General features: G+C 48.7%; 1 protein-coding gene across 1 annotated transcript in view; it reads right to left on the minus strand.

Moving 5' to 3' along the window:
* The window catches only part of LOC147107845 (cell adhesion molecule DSCAM), a 745,787-nt gene that overhangs the window by 170,344 nt on the left and 551,817 nt on the right, over positions 1-23,626 (minus strand). The window lies entirely within an intron of this gene.

Consider the following 23,626-nt stretch of genomic DNA (forward strand, 5'->3'; position numbering starts at 1 on the left):
GACTTAGCAGCTGAAGGCACGACCGCCACTGGTTGAGCGATTAAAGTCGGGGATGTGCAAGAGGCCAGAATTAGAGGAGCGCAGATATCACTGACGGTTGTGAGGCTGGAGGAGATTACAGAGATAGGGAGGGGCGAGTCCATAGAGGGATTAGAAAACAAGAATGAGAATTTTGAAATCGAGGCGCTGCTTAACTGGGAGCCAATGTGGGTCAGTGAGCACAGGAGTGATGGGTGAACGGGACTTGGTGCGAGTTAGGACACGGGCAGCAGAGATGCCCATGATTGCTTGCATTCATAATGAGGATTCATTGTCAATGGGGATGATGGGCATTGTATCTTATGGATGTATTTATTGTCTCTGGGTTATGGAAGGAAAATTTCAGCCAGAGTTCCTGCTCTTGACTGGCCCTCTGCTGGGAATAGCAAGGTTGGGCTCTGCTGTCTCACACCATGGTTGAATAGCCTACTGGCACTCACTGTCCAGGCTCAAACCTAAGCAGTAGCCACAAGAAAGATTTGCATTTATATAGCACCTTATCCTGTCTCTCAAGCAGCATCCCAGAGCACTTCACAAATTACTTTGAACTGCAATTGTTCTGTGCGGCAGCCATTTTGTGCACAGCAAGATCCCGCAAAAAGCAACGAGAGGAGGTGAATGACCAGTTAATCTCTTTTTGGTGGTGCGGTGTTGTTTGAGAGAAGATTATTGGCCAGGAGAATTCGCGGCTCCTCTTCGTGTTCTACCATGAGGTCATTAACATCCAGCTGAGCCCTAGGACCAAGCACATCTGAGTTTATCGTCTCGTCCATGGGCCAGCACGTCTGCAAGAGCAATGCAGCTTCTTCGGCGCTGATTAAAGTGTCAGCCTTTTACACATCTGAAATCCTGTAGTGCTACCAACTGAGTAATTGGTAAGCTATCGGGGTCGGCGGGGGAGGGGGGGGCGGTGAGGGGAGGCGGTGGCGTGGTATGGCGGTGGCCAGGAACCTGTGCCTCGGCATGAACCAGATGGCTCAAAAGAGTAATGGGAGGGAAAAAAAGCCTCTGATAGCTGCAGCTATTCTGTCATTAAGTTTGTCGTTGTGGGAGCTTTGAAGGGAATTGCAGCACCAGAACCTTACAGCGAGCAGTTATGGGCTTGACAGCTTGTTAGTTTACTCTGGTTGTCAGGGCCCAGGCAGCAAGGAAGATCCTTTTGATCTCGGGCTTGTAATATCCAGCTGTTTGCTTGTCTGCTTCATGGAATCTGTGCAACCTGCCATGATTTCCCATCCTAGTTTGCAACTTGGAATCACGTGACCTTTGCTCCTGGATTTATCCTGCCTTCTCCCCTGCTCTTTTCAAGCTAGCAGATGTCCTGCACTGGATTTCTTAACAAAACAATGTAGGCTTTATCACCCTTGATCAAATCGCTACGCTACTGAAAGCAACAATAGCTCTCACACTGCCGTCCCGCCCAGAATTGAGCAGAAATGGATGGGGAGGACTGTCGCATTCACCCCAACCTGAATTTCCCTTCCCCCAACCCCCCGCCTCCCCCAATGCTGCCGGATGAAGCGCGACTGCTCTTTCAAAGAGCCGGCACAGGCAAGACGGGCCGAATGGCCTCCTTCCGTGCTCTAAGTTTCTCTGATTCTACAATTGGCCACAGCCCTGCCTGTCCTGCCTGCAGCATTCAAATACTTATGAGGGTGCAGGTTCCTGGCTCACATTAGTAAAATTGAAGTCAATGGGACTCAGGGGAAAAACTCTCCACTGGCTGGAGTCATACCTAGCACAAAGGAAGATGGTTGTGGCTGTTGGAGGCCAATCATCTCAGCCCCAGGACATCGCTGCAGGAGTTCCTCAAGGCAGTGTCCTTGGCCCAACCATCTTCAGCTGCTTCATCAATGACCTTCCCTCCATCATAAGGTCAGAAATGGGGATGCCCACTGATGATTGCACAGTGTTCAATTCCATTCGCAATTCCTCAGATAATGAAGCAGTCCATGCCCGCATGCAGGAGGACCTGGACACCATCCAGGCTTGGGCTGATAAGTGTCAAGTAACTTTCGCGCCTCACAAGTGCCAGGCAAAGATTTTCTTCAACAAGCGAGAGTCTAACCACTGCCCCTTGACATTCAGTGACATTACCATTGTCGAATCCCTCACCATCAACATCCTGGGGGGTCACCATTAACCAGAAACTTAACTGGACCAGCCACATAAATACTGTGGCTATAAGAGCAGGTCAGAGGCTGGGCATTCTGCGGTTAGTGTCTCACCTCCTGACTCCCCAAAGCCTTTCCGCCACCTACAAGGCACAAGTCAGGAGTGTGATGGAATACACTCCACTTGCCTGGGTGAGTGCAGCTCCAACAACACTCAAGAAGCTCAACACCATCCAGGGCAAAGCAGCTCGCTTGATCGGCACCCCATCCACCACCTTAAACATTCACTCCCTCCACCACCGGCGCACCGTGGCTGCAGTGTGTACCATCTACAAGATGCACTGCAGCAACTCGCCAAGGCTTCTTTGGCAGCACCTCCCTAACCCACGACCTCTACCACCTAGAAGGACAAGGGCAGCAGGCGCATGGGAACATCACCACCTGCAAGTTCCCCTCCAAGTCACACACCATCCTGACTTAGAAGTATATCGCCAATCCTTCATCGTCGCTGGGTCAAAATCCTGGAACTCCCTCCCTAACAGCACTGTGGGAGTACCTTCACCACACGGACTGCAACGGCTCAAGAAGGTGGCTCACCACCACCACCCTCTCAAGAGCAATTAGGGATAGACAATAAATGCTGGCCTTGCCAGCAACGCCCACAGCCCGTGAATGAATAAAGAAAAAACAATTCTCCTTTAAAACACTAGTTTGGCCCCAGCTAGACGATTGTGTCCAATTCTGGGCATCACACTTTAGGAAGGATGTGAAAGCTTTGGAGAGGGCGCAGAAGAGATTTACAGAAGATGGTTCCAGGGATGAGGAATTACAGTTACGTGGATAGACTGGGGAAGCTGGGGTTGTTCTCTTTGGAGCAGAGAAGACTAAGAGGAGATTTGATAGAGGTGTTTAAACTCATGAAGGATTTAAATAAAGAGAAACTGTTTCCAATGGCTGAATAGTTCATATCGAAAGGGCACAGCTTTAAGGTGATTGGCAGAAGAACCAGAGGCGACATGAGGAAAAACATTTTTGCGCAGCGAGTGGTTAGGATTTGGAATGTGCTGTCTCATAGGGTGGTGGAAGCAGATTCAATAGTGGCCTTCAAAGGGGATTTGGATAAATACTTGAAGGAGAAAAAATTGCAGGAATATGGGGAAAGAGTGGGGGAGTGGGACTAACTGGATTGGTCTTTGAAGTAGCTGGCGCAGACTCGATGGGCTGAATGGCCTCCTCTGTGCTGTACTATTCTATGATTCTATGATTCCTCCCAACCACACAATTAACCTTGGCAGTAGTTCCCAGTGTAGTGGGAGGCAAGCTTTGAAGATCCCAAATGGAGGCAATGGGCATTGGAGCATCATCCGCTCCCTCCATTTTGCACCCCCCGGACATGCCTGCAATAGGCTTCAGTCTAGGCCTTCAGTGGCACAACTGTTGATGCCCTCAGGGCTACTTTGCCCTTTTATTGTGGCTTCCACCTCTTATGATGCTGCAGTGGTGGTTCTGCTGCAGCAACGCTAGCATTTTCCCCTCGGGATTAGCTTGCGGGCTTCCACTTTCTTGCAGGAATCCTATCAGGCACCCGCCACGAATGCTTAATAATACCCGGCCCAGGGGACCAGGATAGGGTCATGGCAGGGTTGCAGCAGTTGGCCTAAGTCCCCGCCCCCCCATCCCCCAACCCTGTAGGTGCAGGAAGAGGGAAATCCAGCCCAAAGTATTGGTGGTGATAGGGGAGGGAAGTGGGGTGGTTTATCAGGTGAGGGCTGACAGTGCTGGGAATCCACTTTCAGCATCAAACACTCCCAGATGCACTGCAGCAACTCGCCAAGGCTTCTTCGGCAGCACCTCCCAAACCCGCGACCTCTGCCACCTAGAAGGACAAGGGCAGCAGGCACATGGGAACACCACCACCTCCAAGTTCCCCTCCAAGTCACACACCATCCTGACTTAGAAGTATGTCGCCGATCCTTCATCGTTGCTGGGTCAAAATCCTGGAACTCCCTCTCTAACAGCACTGTGGGAGTACCCTCACCACACGGACTGCAGCGGTTCAAGAAGGCGGCTCACCACCACCTTCTCAAGAGCAATTAGGAATGGGCAATAAATGCTGGCCTTGCCAGCGACGCCCACATCCCATAAAAAAACAAATAAAAGAAACGATCAAGTCTAGAAAATCTTCTGAGAAAAGCTTCCTCTACTCTGCCCAGCAGTGCTTCTGTAACCTATCCATACTCAGAAGTGCATCCATTGCTGCACCAGTGCCTGACACTGCCAGCTCTGTGCCTAATTTTGGAAAGCTTTGTGCTGTTCCCACTCGGACTTAGCTTAGTTTACTTTGCATCTTTCCAGCTCGTAGCTAGACGAGACTTTCATCTCATTAGTCTGGGCTGGATCTCTGAGATGAGAGGACAGTGTCAGAGTGCACGGCACCATCCAAAGTCACCGAATGGGGCCAAATTAGGATAGGCCAATGAACTTCTTTGCTATACTTCCATAGCAACACCTGCATGGTCTAATGAACAAATTGCTTCCTTGTAGTGTTGCCACAGCAACAGAGAGAGGCAAACCAACGTTTGCTATTATGCAACCATACCTCTTTGAATGACACAGCCAGACTGACCACAGTTCAGTCCAACAAACGTCAATCAGCCTCATTACCATTATCTGACTATTACTCCATCTGTCGAAGTCCAATTATTTTCTTTCAAAATATATATATAATATTTTTATGATGGGGTAGAGTTTCTGCTTTGGACGCAATCAGCGATTCTGGTGCAAAGTGTGCCCAAAATTGTGCCCGTTTTGATAAGTGTTTCCCCCGCCCACCCCGCTCATCCTACCCCTGCCCCACCCCACCCCACCATCGCCCACCCCACCCCACCCCCGCCCCACCCCACCATCGCCCACCCCACCCCACCCCCGCCCACCCCACCATTGCCCACCCCACCCCACACCACCCCCGCCCACCCCACCCCACACCACCCCCGCCCACCATCGCCATCACCCACCCCACCCCATCCCCGCCCCAACCCCGCCCACCCATCCTACCCCCGCCCCACCCCCACCCCACCATCGCCCACCCCACCCCCGCCCCATCCCTGCCCACCCCCACCCATCCTGCCCCCGCCCCATCCCGCCCCCACCCCACCCCCGCCCACCCCACCATCGCCCACCCCACCCCACCCCCGCCCACCCCACCCCACGCCACGCCACCACCGCCCACCCCACCATCGCCCACGCCACCCCCCGCCCACCCCACCCCACCCCCGCCCACCCCACCATCGCCCACCCCACCCCACCCCCGCCCACCCCACCATCGCCCACCCCACCCCACCATCGCCCACCCCACCCCATCCCCGCCCCAACCCCGCCCACCCATCCTACCCCCACCCCCGCCCACCCCACCCCCGCCCCATCCCGCCCCCACCCCACCACCGCCCACCCCACCCCATCCCCGCCCCATCATCGCCCACCCCACCCCACCCCCACTGTTGTGTATGTGCCTTTAAGAGAAGAACTGATTCTATACTGCAGTACCGGCAGTGACCACCCCTGTATATAAAGCCACAGCAGGCTTCTGTATTTCAGTCTTGAATTACTCTTCAGTAAATACCTGTTTTATTGTTCTCCTGCAGTCTGAGTATTATTGATCCTTGGACACTACACCCACCCCCGCCCAAGTTCCTGGTCAAACTCATTTGCACATCGGCAAACGCAAAATCTGCTACGAACCAGTGCAATCGGGCAGCGTTTTAAATATGACAGCTGTTAAAAAAATTTGCTTTAAAAGGTATTCCTTGATATATTTAAAAGGGGCAACTTGGTGCAGTTTGATTAATACAGCTGAAAATGGTTTTATCACCAAAAAAATAAGCATTTTAAATCACAGTGTCAATGGGAATGTTTATTTTGCGAATGCAAGCCAGGGGAAAAGGCACAGAGGCCTGTGTTGCTGGGTCTCAGTCCTCTTTGCATTGCCCATGTACTTGTGGGGATTCCTTCGAGAGAGCGGAACATGTAACAGGCACAAGCATTGAAATCTTATGGAAGGGAGGCTCAGCTGACGTCATGATGTCTTCCACTGTATTTTCCTAGCTCTCTGCTTGTCAAAGGATCAGGAGAAATGAGACGTAGAGGCAACAAGTACGTGGAAGGCCGAAAAGGTAACTCTCCTCTTTTTTCCGTGCAACCAGAAAGATGTTACTGGTGGCAAACAGCCAGACAGCACCCCCTCCCCGCCGAAGCCAGCACCCATTACCACATTGCAGGCCTTTCTGCAGCTACGGTTAACTTTGTTCCCTGGCTTCCAGGTGCAATGTCCTGTCGAAGGGTTGGGCCTGCACCAAGGAAGGAAGAAAAGAAAGACTTGCATTTATATAGCACCTTTCACGATCACCAGACGTCTCAAAGCACTTTACAGCCAATGAAGTACTTTTTGAAGCGTAGTCACTGTTGTAATGTGGGAAACGTAGCAGCCAATTTGCGCACAGCAAGCTCCCACAAACAGCAATGTGATAATGACCAGATCATCTGTTTTTGTGATGTTGATTGAGGGATAAATATTGGCCAGGACACCGGGGAGAACTCCCCTGCTCTTCTTCGAAATAGTGCCGTGGGATCTTTTACATCCACCTGAGAGAGCAGACGGGGCCTCAGTTTAACATCTCATCTGAAAGACGGCACCTCCGACAGTGCAGCACTCCCTCAGCACCGCACTGGAGTGTCGGCCTAGATTTATGTGCTCAAGTACCTGGAGTGGATACTTGAACCCACAACCTCCTGACTCAGAGGTGAGAGTGCTACCCACTGAACCGCAGCTGACACTGTGCCTATTAAAATGATTTGACTCAAATATGGATGGGCTCTGATGAGGTTCGGATCACTCCGGGTACACTCAATTCGATCCGAACCTAGACGGAGTGTGGAAAGGAAGTCAGCACTATAAATTCAGGAACCACAATACAAACCAAAGCACTTTGGGGGTCCCACTGAATTAGATAATTCGACCAGCAACTCGACCAAACATTATATAATTGATTTATTAATCGTATTTAGTTGGATTTGTTCAAAAGTTCATTATCAGCATCCAATAGTGCAGACATATACCCGCAAAGTATTTATTCGATAACCTCATTAAACTGCATCTCCAATGGAGAATCGACAGAAGGAATATGACCTTGTAGGAATTCATGAATTCCTGACGAAATTACTAAGAGCGAGGCAATCAGCTGACCAAAACGATGTTTAATGCAAACTGGTGGAAGTAACATTCAAAAACACAGGAGAACTCAAACACAGGTCTTTGCTTAAAGCTGGCTCCACGAGGACTGAGAGGGGAGGCTCCTCAGTCTGACGTCATGACGTCATCACGTTTCCCGCCGTTGGGAACGTCACGTGACCCACGTGATGACATCATCGCGCTTGGTCTTAGCCCTTTAGGCTGTTAACATGCAGCAAACAAATACAGATACCGATTGACTTTGTTACAGGCAATTATGTACAATAATATAAGAACCCCTTGGTGGCTCTGCCACATGCGCCCCCCCAGAATTGTCCTTAACAACGGTAGTCAATCGAAGAGGAGGTCGGACAAGCCTGTTCGAACGACTCCTATATTCCCGGAGAGGAAAGTGCTGGGCAGTTGATGAACTGGCAGGTGGAACGATCTGGCCGGGCGTGGCAGCGACGGGCGGCCGACCATGACGCGGTGGCTGTGCGGTTTCAACTGGCTGTTCGAGGTCCAGGTGCGCGGGCTTGAGGCGGTCCACTGAAATGTGGTCAGGTTTGCCGCCGATGTCGACCAAAAAACTCTTGGCACCCGCCCGCAATACTCGGCAAGGCCCCGCGTAAGAAGGCTTGAGTGGACTGCGATGGGCATCGTGACGAACAAAAACTAACTTGGCCCGCATTAGCTCCACTGGAATGTGGGAGGCCGGAAGACCGCGATGTGACGTCAGAATCGGCTGGAACATCCGGGCAGCGTCCCGGTGGGCGACGAGTTGCTCGGTTGCGGACCACGGCTGCGTTGGTGACGGCAGGAACTCGCCTGGCACCCGGAGTGTCTGGCCGTACACCAGTTCCGCGGCAGACGACTGCAGGTCTTCTTTTGGTGCCGTACGCAAACCAAGCATAACCCAAGGCAGCCTGTCTACCCATGCGGTGCCCTGGAGGCTGGCTCTGAGCGCCGCCTTCAACGACCGATGAAAGCGCTCACATAACCCGTTGGCCTGCGGGTGGAAGGCCGTGGTGTGATGAAGCTTGGTGCCCAAACTGATAGCCACAGCATTCCAAAGCTCGGACGTGAATTGTGGGCCGCGGTCGGATGAAATATCCGATGGGACGCCGAACCGTGCCACCCACGAGGAAATAAAAGCCGTGGCGACATCCGCGGAGGTAGTGGACATCAGCGGAACCGCCTCCGGCCATCTCGCAGTGCGGTCGACCATAGTCAAGAGGTGAGTGAAACCGTGTGACGGTGGAAGTGGCCCAACGAGGTCGACGTTGACGTGGTCAAAACAGCGTTCCGGCACTTCGAAGGTGGCCAAGGGGGCTTTAACATGATGTTGCACCTTGGCTCGTTGGCAAACGACGCAGGTATTAGCCCAGTCACGAACGTCCTTGCGCATCCCTCTCCAGACGAATTTGGATGCCAGTAACTTGTGAGACGCCCTCACGCCAGGATGTGAAAGTCCGTGTATGGCGTCAAAAACTTTGTGACGCCAGGAAACCGGAACGATCGGGCGGGGAGGCCCCATGGAGACGTCGCAGAGCAAAGAGGTGCCCACTGAGTGGAAATGTACGTCTGCCAGCTGAAGGCAGGAGGAGTCGGTACGGAAAGCTTGAGTTTCGGGGTCAGCTGCTTGGTCGGCAGCCATGTGTGAATAATCTATTCCCAGCTGGACGGCCTGGACGGCCTGGACGGCCGCGCGCGAGAGGCAATCGGCCACCACGTTGTCCTTGCCGGCCACATGACGGATGTCTGTGGTGAACTCTGAAATAAAGGTGAGTTGCCGCTGCTGCCGAGCCGACCACGGTTCGGTAGTCTTGGCCATAGCAAACGTCAGCGGTTTGTGGTCCACAAACGCGGTGAAATGGCGCCCTTCCAAAAGAAAATGAAAATGGCGGATAGCCAGAAACAATGGCAACAACTCCCTGTCGAACGTGCTGTACTTGCGCTCGTTACGGCGCAGTTGGCGACTAAAAAACGCCAGTGGTTGCCACGCACCGTTGACCTACTGCTCTTGCACGGCTCCTATCGCGAAATCAGAAGCGTCGGTCGTGAGGGTGATGGTGGCGCCAGGCAGTGGGTGTGCCAGCATCGTTGCGTTCGCGAGAGCGGCCTTCGTGTCCCCAAAGGCACAATCCATCTCCGGCGTCCAAACCACGGGTCCCTTTCCCGGCTTTCCTCTGAGAGCCTCGTAGAGTGGCTGCATTAGTTGTGCGGCCCTGGGCACAAACCGATGATAAAAATTCACCATACCCAGGAACTCCTGGAGGGCCTTGACGGACTGCGGCCGCGGAAATGCTGCGATCGTCTCCACCTTTGACGGAAGTGTCAACGCCCCCTCCGAAGTGATGCGGTGGCCCAAAAAGTCGAACTGCTGCAGCCCGAACTGACATTTGGCCGGGTTGATTATCAGGCCATGCTGATGGAGGCGGCGAAAGAGTAAGCGCAGATGAGCGATGTGTTCCTCTTTAGTGGCGCTGGCGATTAGAATATCATCGAGGTACACAAATAAAAACTTAAGGTCCCGCAGTACCGAATCCATAAGGCGCTGAAACGCCTGTGCCGCATTCTTGAGCCCGAATGGCATTCGGAGAAACTCAAATAGGCCGAAAGGGGTAATAACCGCCATCATTGGGACGTCCTGGGGGTGCACAGGCACCTGATGGTACCCACGGACGAGGTCGACTTTGGAAAAAATCGAATTCCCGGCCAAATGCGCGGAGAAATCCTGAATGTGTGGTATGGGATACCGATCAGGAGTTGTGACCTCGTTGAGCCGTCGGTAGTCACCGCAGGGCCGCCATCCGCCACCGGGTTTAGGGACGATATGGAGCGGCAAGGACCAGGGACTATTCGACTGGCGAATAATCCCCAACCGCTCCATTGCGGTGAACTCTGCCTTCGCGGCTGCGAGGTTCCAATCGCCGAGCCCGTGCGTAAACTGGGGAGCCGGTCGCCATAATATGGTGCTCCACCCCATGCTTGGCGGTCGTTGCAGAGAAGGTGGGCTGGTAACTCTGGGAATTCCCCAAGGAGGCGGGTGAAATCGTTGGATGCTGGCAAGGCGCAGGAGACCGCGTGCGATGCGGCAGAACCTTGAAAACACGGGATGGAGCTGAACGTGGCGGCGTTGATCAGTCGACGATTTTTCAAATCTACTAACAAGTTGTTGGTGCATAAAAAGTCGGCGCCGAGGATCGCTTGCGCAATCTTGGCGGTGATAAGCTCCCATTGGAAGCGTTGACCGCCGAAACACACCTGGGCCCGCCGTTTCCCAAATGTACGAATAGCACCGCTGTTGGCAGCTTGGAGTGGACAACCGCACCTCCCAGTCCGGATGTCGAGGACCGATGCGGGAAGGATGCTACACTGTGCTCCCGTGTCGCATAAAAACCGCCGGCCTGAGATGGAATCGGTGACATAGAGTAGCCTCCCGGAATCGCCATCGCGGCCGTGGGGCAAACTTCAGGTTCGGTCTTCCCATCGCGCGGTTGGTGCCGGTGTCTCTTCGTTGCTTTAGGCTTGAACCCGCAGGGACGATGGCAGCATCTGGCCTTCGGGCCGAAACGGGCATGGTAATAACACCAGCCGGATGGTGCAGGTGTCAGGGCGGGGCCTTTCTGGGAGGGAGGCCTCGAGGCAACGCAGTATTGTTGCATGACGGCATAAATTTTATCAGCCTCGGCCGCTAGCGCCACACAATCCGCAGTTTCCGACCTCGCGAGGGCTGCCTGCACCTGCTCGGGCAATTGGCTCAGGAGCAATTCCCGAAATAGGAAACACTGCGGTTCTGAACCAAGGAGCGTGAGCATCTGGCTCATTAACTCCGGCGGCTTGGAGTCGCCTAACCCGGGCAGCGTGAGTAACCGCCGTGCGCGTTCTGACTTTGTGAGGCCGAATACCTGGATAAGCCGCGCCTTAAGGGTGTCATACTTGCTGTTGGCCGGGGGATTTTCCAGCAGGCTGATGATCCTCGAAGCCGTGGAGCTGTCGAGTGCAGAGACCACGTAGAGGTAACGGGTCTGATCCTGCACTACGTTCCGGAGCTCGAACTGAGCCTCCGCTTGCACAAACCAGGAGGCCGCCTGTTGTTCCTAGAACTGAGGGAGCTTCAAAGCCACTGCGTTGGCCTCCATCATGTCACTGCGTCTCGCTTCCTCCGCGAAGATCGTCCGCGCAGAATCGGGGTCACCACTGTAGAAATTCGTGAATTCCTGACGAAATTACTAAGAGCGAGGCAATCAGCTGACCAAAATGATGTTTAATGCAAACTGGTGGAAGTAACATTCAAAAACACAGGAGAACTCAAACACAGGTCTTTGCTTAAAGTTGGCTCCACGAGGACTGAGAGGGGAGGCTCCTCAGTCTGACGTCATGACGTCATGACGTTTCCCGCCGTTGGGAACATCACGTGACCCACGTGATGACGTCATCGCGCTTGGTCTTAACCCTTTAGAGACCGCGCTGTTAACATGCAGCAAACGAATACAGATACCGATTGACTTTGTTACAGGCAATTATGTACAACAATATAAGAACCCCTTGGTGGCTCTGCCACAACCTCATAAATTAGGGGATAATGGGTACATTATTCAAACTGATGGCTCAGAAGGAATTCATGAGACCATAATTGGTTACTGGCTTAAACTCTCCAAGAGATAGAAATAGCACTGATAAACCCAATGATTTTCCTTGCCCTTTTTCTTGCTGTTACAAAGTAGCATTTTTTTATGTTTTAATCCTCTCGTGTCTTCAAGGCAAGGACTTTAGCTAAGGAGCAGTTCCATGTGCACGGGCAGGACTTCAGAATCGCATCCAAATGGCTTTTCTTCAATTGGCGGAGCTTGACAATGAGCGATGGCAATTGTGGAGGGCATGACAGCTGAGGTTGAGCTCGTTCACACACCCCCACCCCCTCCCCCCCACACACACACATATACATACTTTCCCGAGGAAGTCATCAGATAGTGCACAGAAGCCTGAACAATTCCTCCCCCCTCTAGCCCAGGAGCATTGAAGCCAATTGTAGTGGCCTTGGATGTGGTCGACTAAATCAGCACAGAACATAGGAAAACCAGACCCAATTCTAGACTGGACAGTGCACTCACCAACTCAGCCATAAGGGTAAAGAAAGACTTGTATTCATAGAAAGACTTGCATTTATGTAGAGTCTTTCATGACCGCAGGCTGTCCCAAAGCACTTTGCAGCTAATTAAATACTTTTGAAGTGTAGTCACTGTTGTAATGTAGGAAATGCAGCAGCCAATTTGCACACAGCAAGATCCCACAGACAGCAATGTGATAAAGACCAGTTAATCTTTTTTTTATTGACGTTGTTTGAGGGGTAAGTATTGGCCCAGGACACCAGGAGAGAACTCTTCTGCTCCTCTTTGAATAGTGCCATGGGATCTTTTACATCCACGTTTCACCCGAAAGACAGCATCTCCAACAGTCCAGCACTCCCTCAGTACTGCACAGGGAGTGACAGTCTCGATTCTGTGCTCTAGTCTTTGGAGTGTGGCTTGAACCCACGACCCTTCTGACTCAGAGGCAAAAGCGCTATCGACTGAGCCACTAAATTAGCATTATGACCTGGCACTTGGAGGTCATTGGATTTCTGAGTGGCGTCACCGCATTCGGCTGCCGTACAGCAAATTACAGTAGAATCAGCCTCCTGTAGGTTTAACACAGGAAATAATAATGTAATGGGTGACACACTTGATCTTTCTGCTTACATGCTTTGCACATTAATATCTCTGATATATCAAATATATCAAAGAAGCGCCCTCCATACAAAATATGTGTGCATAAATCTCCCTTTTCGTTCTAAGTACAGTGGTTAGGGAAGACGTACAAGGCAACAGATAAATCTTTAGCATACTTGAGCGTTAAATTGAATGGTTTTCGAGTTTGTGATGCTTCGAGATGTGTTTAGGCTCCTGTGTACAACAAAGTGATGTGTGTAAATGTCTTTCCCAGGGGAAGTGTAGCAGGCACTAATTGACATGCTGACGGGTTGAAATGAAGCAGAGATTTAGTGGAGTACTCAGGGAGGCGGGGATAAATTTAAGAGATGCACGAGGAGTGCATTCTGGGAAGCGGCTGCCTCTGATGTCATTTCCACGTGGGTGGGAGATGAGCAGAACTAGAATTTTTAAATAAATAATGGTTGACCTGGTGAGTAAGAACCCAATTCTTATTAAACAAAAAAAACCCCAGAAACTATCACTTATCACACTCAGTCTCAGTTGCACATTTACTAATATTTCCCTGCACTGTTATGAACATTGTCCGAATCTCTCAAAAGGTAAAGTGAAATTAAATGTAGCCAGGTTTCTCTCGGGACAGTGCTATTACCAGAGGTGCCCCTTCAACCTTTACGACTGCGCGCACATCGCCAAGTTATGGAACTCCCCGGCCATGGCTCATCCATGGCTCAGTGAGCAGCACGCTCGCCTCTAGGTCAGAAGGTTGTGGCTTCACAGTCCTAGAGATTTGAGCACACAAATCTAGGCTGGCATTCCAGTGCAGTGCTGAGGGAGTGCTGCACTGTCGGAGGTGCTGTCTTTTGGATGAGACATTAAACCGAGGCCCCGTCTGCTCTCTCAGGTGGACGTAAAAGATCCCAAGGCACTATTTTGAAGAAGAGCAGGGAAGTTCTCCCTGGTGTCCTGGACAATATTTGTCCCTCAACCAACATCACTAAAACAGATTATCTGGTCATTATTGCTGTTTGTGCGCAAATTGGCTGCCACATTTGCTACATTACAACAGTGACTACACTTCAAAAAGCATTTCATTGGCTGTAAAGCGCTTTGAGATGTCTTGAGGTCATCAAAGGCGCTATATAAATGCAAGTCTTTCTTCTTAAATGATCAGTGTTGCGCTGAGAATCACATCAGAGAAGATTTCCTTTGTATGCCATGTGTAATGAAACCATAAATCCGTTCTTTATAAATAATGTCTTTATACACCGTGCACAGCGGAAATCTAACCCCACCCCCCAATCACCACCATAAAAGGAATGTCACTTTTGGGTCTAAATCGGCAGATTTCCAAACATATTGTACTTCAGTCAGTGGAAACCACTCAGTTGCTGATTTAAATTGGAAAAACGAAAGGACTAAAACACACAGGCCTGCTCGTAACAGCCTCACACCAGGACATGATTGAATTAACACCATGGTTCCTTGGTGCAAACAATGGCCCAAAAGTTGCTGTCACAGTAACGGCGAGGCTAATGGCGCTCGCTGTTATTTACGTGCAAATGCCACAACAACTTCAGGTGAGGGCAGATGCTTGCTTAAACGCGGAAATCCAAAAGTTGCTGTCAAAGATGCACCGCTCCTCCGTCAGTATCGCGAAAATGGCATCTCGCTGTCTGGCTCACCGTTGAAATACATTGAGTGGCATGAAGTTCCTGTACTTGCACGGCAGATACGAGCAAAACTTGCCACAGGAAGTTACATCAAGTTGTTTCAAGTCTAAGGGGGAAAAATTGAGTCGCGCCCCCTTTGGGGCGCTAAATTAGCGCCCTCCACGGCCAAAATTCATCGGTAGCGCCCCAAGAGGGAAGCGGGGTGCTACTGGAGGCGTCCCGCCTCCCTCTTGGGGTACTGCAGGCCTTTTTCCCCTTCTTAAAGGGGAGGGGCCTTGCGCAACGCCACCCGGGGCCCAGCTGGGCCACCAGGGATCAGAGTGCCGGTTCACGGAATGCAGCCGGCACTCTGCGGGGGGTGGGGGGGGGCTGGTGAGGAGGCCGGGGACTGCAACGGGGGCAGGTGCTGGCAGGCGGCCAGCAAAAAAATGGCCGCCCGGCACCTTGCCTTTAATTAGCGCCGTCCCGGCCACAGGCAGGCCCCCCTGACTCCGTCGGACATAGCGTCCGGCGGTAGTCAGGGGGCAATACTGAAGATCGCAGCCGGGGCGCAGCGCATGGCGATAATGTCACTGCCGGTGGTGCAGCAGGGCGCTAACGGTTACCACCGCCGCTAACCTCCCGCTGAATTTCGCGGGAGACGTTGGCGGTGCCGCGCCCGGGCGCTAGCTGCTTTATGCCCCGTTAGCGCCCTCTTAGGGCACTAACGGGAGGCGCAAAGTAGCCAAACTTTTCCCCCTAAGTACCCTTTTAATGGTGTGATAAGTGTTAATTACTGCCAGTCAACCTCTCTGACACTAAAAATTAACTATTGCAAGTGTGGAGTCTCATTCCTTCAGATTTTAATTCTTCTTGGAGATTTTCTTTAAAAAAATTTAATTAATTATTTTTTTAACTTTTTCTTTCTGTCTTTTTTTTCTCTCACTTAATTCAGTCTTTCTTTCCCTCTCTTTTTTTTAACTTTCTGTACCTGATTTGACATTGAATTCGCCATTCTAACTTATAACAACAACAACTTGCATTTATAAAGCACCTATAACATAGTAAAATGTCCCACGGTGCTTCACAGGAGCGTTATCAAACAAAATTTGACACCAAGCCACATAAGGAGATATTAGGGCAGATGGCCAAAAGCTTGGTCAAAGAGGTAGGTCTTAAAAAGCATTTTAAAGAAGTGACCGTTAAACAGTACCAGGCCCACATTTCACAGTAGTCCTGCTCTGCACTGAGGAAATTTGTGTGCGGTGGAGCAGAGAAGAAAGACTTGCATTTATATAGCACCTTTCATAACCACCGGACAACTCAAAGTGCTTTACAGCCAACAAAGTACTTCTGGAGTGTAGTCATTGTTGTAATGTGGGAAACTCGGCAGCTAATTTGCGCACAGCAAGCTCCCACAAACAGCAATGTGATAATGACCAGATAATCAGTTTTTGTTATGTTGATTGAGGGATAAATATTGGCCAGGACACCGGGGATAACTCCCCTGCTCTTCTTCAAAATAGTAGCCATGGGATCTTTTACGTCCACCCGAGAGAGCAGACGGGCCTCGGTTTAACGTCTCATCCAAAAGACGGCACCTCCAAAAGTGCAGCACTCCCTCAGCACCGCACTCAAATGTCAGCCTAGATTTATGTGCTCAAGTCCCTGGAGTGGAACTCTGAACCCACAACCTTCTGACCCAGAAGCAAGTGTGCTACCCACTGAGCCACAGCTGACACAGGCACCAAAAGAAACTGTGATTCAGCAACAGTCACCGTTCATCAATAGAGTAAGGGAGAGGCGAGTCAGCTTCTACACCGGCAAAGGGGAGACAAGCTGCGAACAGAGGCTAGGCCAGGGATGAAAGAGACCGCAGAGAAAATTGGTGTGGTGACACCTGCACCCATTTGACTTGGGATGAAGTCAGGCTTCAATGCCGTGACTTTAAGAGAAATGAAAAAACAAGGCGGCTTAATGCAAATGTCTCTGTACATCTCCTGCAGGTAATGCTGAAACCATCACCCAACATTTGCCCAGTCCCTCTGCTCCGACTACACCTCACATCAATTTAGCAATTATTCCATATAAAGAGAAACATAAAAGATTAACTAGGAGTTTAAACTAAGTCTATGTAAGAACTCTCAGAAGCTACAGATATTGCGGGGCAGGTTTTCCTCTGATTACACTGGGCAGGGAGCTGTTCCACTGAATATGGGGAAGCATATTAAACTGAGTTACTGATAATGGGGATACAGTACAACAAAGAGCAGGTCCAGTGTGTATGGATCCAGTGTCTGTGGATTTACAGCTTCTATTGATCCTCATCCTCCCTGCTATCCATCACAATGGAACCGTATGCAGTGCCCATAATGTTGATCCAATAAAACAGTCCTGCCTTACATATACCTCCTCTTTCCACATACCTCCACAATCTCTGCAGCCTTAAAGACAGCTCTCATTAATCATAATGTAAACTCATGTGATGTGAAACTCTGGAACATAGGCACAGGTATAGGCCATTCAGCCTCTCGAGCCTGTTCCGCCATTCAATCAGATCATGGCTGATCTGTACCTCAACTCCATTTACCCTTCTTTGATCCAAATCCCTTGATACACTTACCTACCGAACTCAGTCTTGAAAATGTCAATTGACCTAGCCTCAACAGCTTTTTGGGGAGAGAATTCCTGACTTTCTTTACCCTTTGTATGAAAAAGTGCTTCCTGATTTCACTCCTAAATGGCCGAGCTCTAATTCTAAGATTGTGCCCCCTTGTTCTGGATTCTCCCATCAGAGGAAATAGTTTCTCTGTATATGCCCTATCGAATCTCTATCATTTTAAACATCTCAGTTAGATCACCCCTCAACCATCTAAACTCAAGGGAATACAACCCAAGTTTATGCAACCTGTCCTCATAATTTAACTCTTTCTGGTATCATTTTGGTGAATCTGTGCTGTATCTCCTCCAAGGCCAATATATATTTCCTGAGGTGCGGTGCCTAAAACTGAACACAGTACCCCAGGTGGGGTTGGACCGAGGCGCTGTACAAATTAAACATAACTTCCTTCCCTTTTGTATTCCAACCCCATTGACATAAAGGCCTACATTCCATTGGCCTTTCTGATTGCGTTTTGTATTGTGTGCTAGTTTTTAGTGATTTGTGTACATGGACACCCAAATCCCTTTATTCCTAGTTTCACAGCTCCTAGTCTCACGCCATATAAAAAATATTCTGAGTTGTCTTCTTCAATCCAAAGTGGATGACCTCACACTTCCCCACATTTAACTCCCTCTGCCACAGTTTTGCTCACTCATTTAATATGCCTATGTCCCTTTGTTCCCGATGGCGGGGGAGTCCAGAACCAGGGGTCACAGTCTAAGGATAAGGGGTAAGCCATTTAGGACTGAGATGAGGAGGAATTTCTTCACCCAGAGAGTGGTGAACCTGTGGCATTCTAGGGCAGTTGAGGCCAATTCATTAAATATATTCAAGAAGGAGTTGGATATATTTCTTGAGGCTAAAGGGATCAAGGGATATGGGGAGAAAGCAGGGACAGTGTACTGAATTTGGATGATCAGCCATGATCTCATTAAATGGCGGAGCGGGCTTGAGGGGCCGAATGACCTACTCCTGCTCCTATCTTCTATGTTTCTATGTTTCTATGTTTGCAACTTCCTACTCACATTTACATAACTTACTGTGCCTCCTAACTTGGTGTCATCTGCAAACCTGAGTATACAACTTTCTATTCCTTCATCCAAGTCATTGATATATATGGTGAAACGCTGATGCCCCAATACAGATATCTGGGGAACACCATTTGTCACATCCTGCCAGTCAGAGAATGTTCCCTTTACCCCTACTCTCTGTCCCCTACCTCCCAACCAATTACCAACCCATATCACGAGGTTACCTCCAATTTTGTGTGCTTTTATTTTTGCTAATATTCTCATGCGTGGAACCTTATCAAATGCCTTCCGCAAGTCAAATGCCTTCCGCAAGTCCATATAGACAGCATCCATATACCCTCCTCTATCCATCATGTTTGTGACCTCACACGTGCCCAGGGTCAGTTACATGGCAAAGACCTACCCTCGGTGAAAGGGACAAGAAAGACAGGCGTATGTGGAGCCTACGACATTGGGTTAGAACATAAGAAATAGGAGCAGGAGTAGGCCATACGACCCCTCGAACCTGCTCCGCCATTCAATAAGATCACGGCTGATCTTTGACCTCAACTCCACTTTTCCACCCGATCCCCATATCCCTTGGTTACCTGAGAGTCCAAAAATCCATCGATATCAGCCTTGAATATAATCAATGACTCAGCATCCATAGTCCTCTGGGGTAGAGAATTCCAAAGATTCACAACCATCTGAGTGAAGACATTTCTCCTCATCTCAGTCCTAAATGGCCAACCTCTTATCCTGAGACTATGCCCCCTCGTTCTAGACTCTCCAGCCAAGGGAAACAACCTCTCAGCATCTACCCTGTCAAGTGCTCTCAGAATCTTATATGTTTCAATGAGATCACCTCTCATTCTTCTAAACTCCAGAGAGTATAGGCCCATTCTACACAATCTCTCCTCAGAGGACAGCCCTCTCACCCCAGGAATCAATCTCGTGAACCTTCGTTGCACCACCTCTAAGGCAAGTATATCCTTCCTTAGGTACGGAGACCAAAACTGTACCCTGGGTTCTTCTAGCTGTCGATGGAAATCCACCAGAAGAATCGGGGAAGGGGTGCGGGGGTGGGGGAGGAACTTCCACCTCGTACATTGGCCCTATCTGGAAATCTTTGATATAAAAACAGAAACTGCTGGAAATACTCAACACGTCAGGCAGCATCTAGGAGAGAGAAACAGAGTTGACGTTTCAGGTTGACCCTTGCTGGTTGTCTGGGGACAGGCCCCGGCACCATGTTCTTCGGGCACTCCTACCGTCAGGTGCTCAGCCAACGCTTCCATTCGAGGATAAGGCTGGGAACGACCTCATCTGCAGGTCTCAGAATGCCCTGAACCGACTGCAGACACAGATCAAGCTCTGTCACAAAGCCCCGAAAATCCTGGGCAACATCCAAGGGATGGAGGCCTGGTGATCGAGGTTTGCGTTCCTTTTTCCTGACCTTTGCTCCCGGGAAACTGGGTTTTCCCAGGGTTAAATATCAAGAAAATCCATCCTAGGGTTGGATAATAGACTGGAAGAATTAGAGCGGCACGCTTCAATGGGCCAGAGGCCATTTTGAACTCTTAACTTTCCTTATCTTCTTATGATTTAGCAAACACGATTCACAGGAGGCCATTCCAATAAAGGCATTATTTTGTAGCTGGCAAACAGAAAGAATAGCTTGTGACCAGAAGTAAGTTATATATAGAATAAACATTATATATATATAGTTATGTATAGAATAAACATTATATAGTTATATATAGAATTACATAGGCCCGTACACACCCGTAGGGACATCGGAAATGCCTGTTTCAGGCATGCGAAGCGCATGCGCTGAAAACCGGCATTTCCGATCTGTCAAGAATGTTCTTGACAGATCATCCGCCTGCCCTGGAGAAGGGCCTCTGCGGGCGGAGAGTTCGGCTTTCTGCACAACCTCCGCCCGCTGAAAACACTTAGAAATCTTACGCCTGTTAAAAGTAGGCGTAAGGCCGCTGCTTTTACCAGCATAAGAGTTGAAAAAACATTTAAAAAAATAAAGCATTTTCACTCATTTATAATTTAAGAAATACTTTTAAAAAGGTCAGTTTATTTTTAGCCCTGTAAAAAACGTTATTTTTTCAAAAAATTAAATTTTTGTTTAAAATTTATTGTAATTTTAACTCATTTTAAAAATGTGACTTTTTTTAAATTTATTTAATGTTTTACAGCGTTTTTGGGGTGATCTCCATTCATATAGTTGACAGGGCTATCTGTCAAGTGTATGAAGGGGGATTCCCTTCTCCTATTGGCTCCCCATGGCCCACGTGATCTCAGGGATGCTTGCGAACCACCTACGCCCCGGGATATGTGGGCCCTGCGCACTTGGAGTTTGGAGAGGCCCAGGAATGGAAGTGTACACACCTCGGGAGCCCTCAGGTAAGTTGTAGATTTTTTCCAGCACGCAGGAAGCCTCTGATCAGAAAATATGGGCCAATATATATATAGTTATATATAGAAATAAACATTATATATATAGTTATATATAGAATAAACATTATATATATAGTTATATATAGAATAAACATTATATATATATATTTATACATAGAATAAACATTATATATATAGTTATATATAGAATAAACATTATATATATAGTTATATATAGAATAAACATTATATATATAGTTATATATAGAATAAACATTATATATATAGTTATATATAGAATAAACATTATATATATATATATATTCCCTTGGTTAAATAAGCCATTCAACTCTTGACAAAAAATTGTAACTAACTTCACTTTTATCTTTAAGGGGTCATCTAAGCCCTTCAATTACACAAAGGCCTCATTACTCACTTCCAGCTGTCTATTATATTCTGTATATAACTATATATATATACTGTTTATTCTATATATAACTTACTTCTGGTCACAAAGCTATTCATTTCGTTTGCCAGCTGCAAAATAATGGCTTTATTGGAATGCCCTCCTGTGAATTGTGTGACAATGTTATTGTGTAGTGGTCTTCAATTGATGTCACTGCCGCTCTACTTTTATCTGCCGCTGCCATTATTTTTATTTCCCCTAGAAATTATAGCACATATATAATTAAGCGACAGTGTACCAGTGCGAATTCCGTAGCAGATAATTAAAGATAGACCAGCTGAGGAACAAGGTGTTCCTTGCCTATGACAATATGCTCTGTAGTGCCAGCTTGGCTCAGTTGGCAGCACACTCATCAGAAGGGTGTGGGGTTAACCTCCCCATCCCAGGACTCGAGCACATACTGTAGGATTCGCAAAATCCAGGAAAATACAGCCTACATTTTAAAACCCCTGAAATGGCCACATTTTTAAGAGCACAAGATGGAGTCGGCAGATCACATGACTCATTTCAGAAGGACATACCACTGCAATACCTTAAAGAAACCTGAGTCACCACCGATTGGAAAATTCCAGACTGACTGCAATTGATATGGTAATAAAGGTAGCAGCAGTAACGAAGTCAAAAACAAAGGACTTGCACTTGAAAAGGTCATGTTAATCGCCAGATAAACGTAAACCCATCACTGAAATCACAGAGCACAGACAAGACCTATTATCTGCATCAAACTCAGCGGGACACGGGACATAACCCATCAGTTTGGTTTCAGCCACGATTAAAGTCGTTAAACTAAAGTACCAACTTTTGTCAAAGTAGCCGGCCCAAAACTTTGACAAAAGAAAACCCCTGATTTGGCGCCAAAGATAAGGGCAAGGAAACGGTATAACTGTTGGGGGAAAATCGACGGGCAGAAGGTACGATCGGAGGCAGAGAACAACGAGAGGTTAAGGTTAAGTTGAACGGTTCGAGTGGAGAGGTCCGATTAGGAAGTTCGATTACGGTTCGAGGAGCACGGAGGTTCTACAAGTTCGAGCAGGAGAGCGGGTTCAGGAGCCCGTCCCAGAAGGAAGATCAATCGGGAATCCCGGAAGCTACAGGAGCACCAAGGTCGAGGACAGTTTTAAAACCCTGGTGAGCATAGAGGCCCAACTCCACCTAGCTGACCTAGTAGAGGGATACTTTAGAGACGGGAGGGTTTTAATATTAAGGGTTTTGTAATCGGGAGTGTTATTTATCCTTCGTTGTACCGCGCGCTTGCCCCACCCCCGTTTTATTATACCGCAGCTAATGAATTGATGTATTTTAAGATAGTCAAAGTAATTCTTGTGTGTTAAATTTTAGTTCCCATTGGGAGGCATGTTAATGATTTTGTCTGTGTTGTTTCTTTGTTCCCTGTGTTCTTATTCTCCTTATAAATAAAGAAACCATTAATTTTAAAACTTACCTTGTCTCACCTGATCCATTTGTCTTCCGAGTCACAAGTTGGGCCAACACATCAAGGTAGTCTGGCAATAAGTCCAGTGTCTAGAATCAGTGAGGGGGGAGCGCTTCGAAACCGCTCACGAGCAGTGTGAAATCAAGAATCGATCTCGCACACCACAAGCTCGTTAAAAAGACCCCTTACAATACTCTAGGCCAATACTCGGGCGCAATACTGAGCGTGTGCTGCATTATTGGAAGTGCTACCTTTGGGATGAGACGTTGAACCGATAGTGACACAGGGTCTTCACTATCCACCAATATGTTTAGGTATTATTTGAAAAGGAGAAGAGAGTTCTCCTGGTGTCCTGGCCAACATTGCTCCCTGAAACAGCATTTGCAGAAATATTGGTCATTTATCTTGCTGTTTATATGATCATGCAGTGTATAAATCAGCTACCATGTTTACCTACATAACCCACAGTCGGTGGAATTCATGTATGTCCGTGAAGTACCTTGGGATGTATCTGAGAGATGTGATAAGAAGTTACATAAATGAAAGCTTTTTTTAACAAAATATTGATAATAATTCTTTTAAAAAATCTCGAGGCCTGTAAAACCAGGACCTATGTCACCAATTTCGCAAAGGCTCCTCCCACAGGTTGATACACGAAGGACAATGGAAGCCCAGCAGCAGCAGGCATCAGAAGTAGAAGAACCCATTCCAATGAAAGCCCAGGAATGGTAAGACTGGTGTGCAGGAGCAGCCCTACCTTGCCTGGGCTTTCATTGGATCGAGTTCTTCTCCTGCACACCACTGCCCTGTAGACATCCAGATCCTGAAGTATCTAATGTAATACAGCAATAGACAGAACTAGCATTTATATAGTGCCATTCATTACCTCAGAACATCCCAA

Source organism: Somniosus microcephalus, chromosome 14, assembly GCF_052327205.1.
Source record: "Somniosus microcephalus isolate GS21.2 chromosome 14, FLI_Smic_1.0, whole genome shotgun sequence".
NCBI lineage: Eukaryota > Metazoa > Chordata > Chondrichthyes > Squaliformes > Somniosidae > Somniosus > Somniosus microcephalus.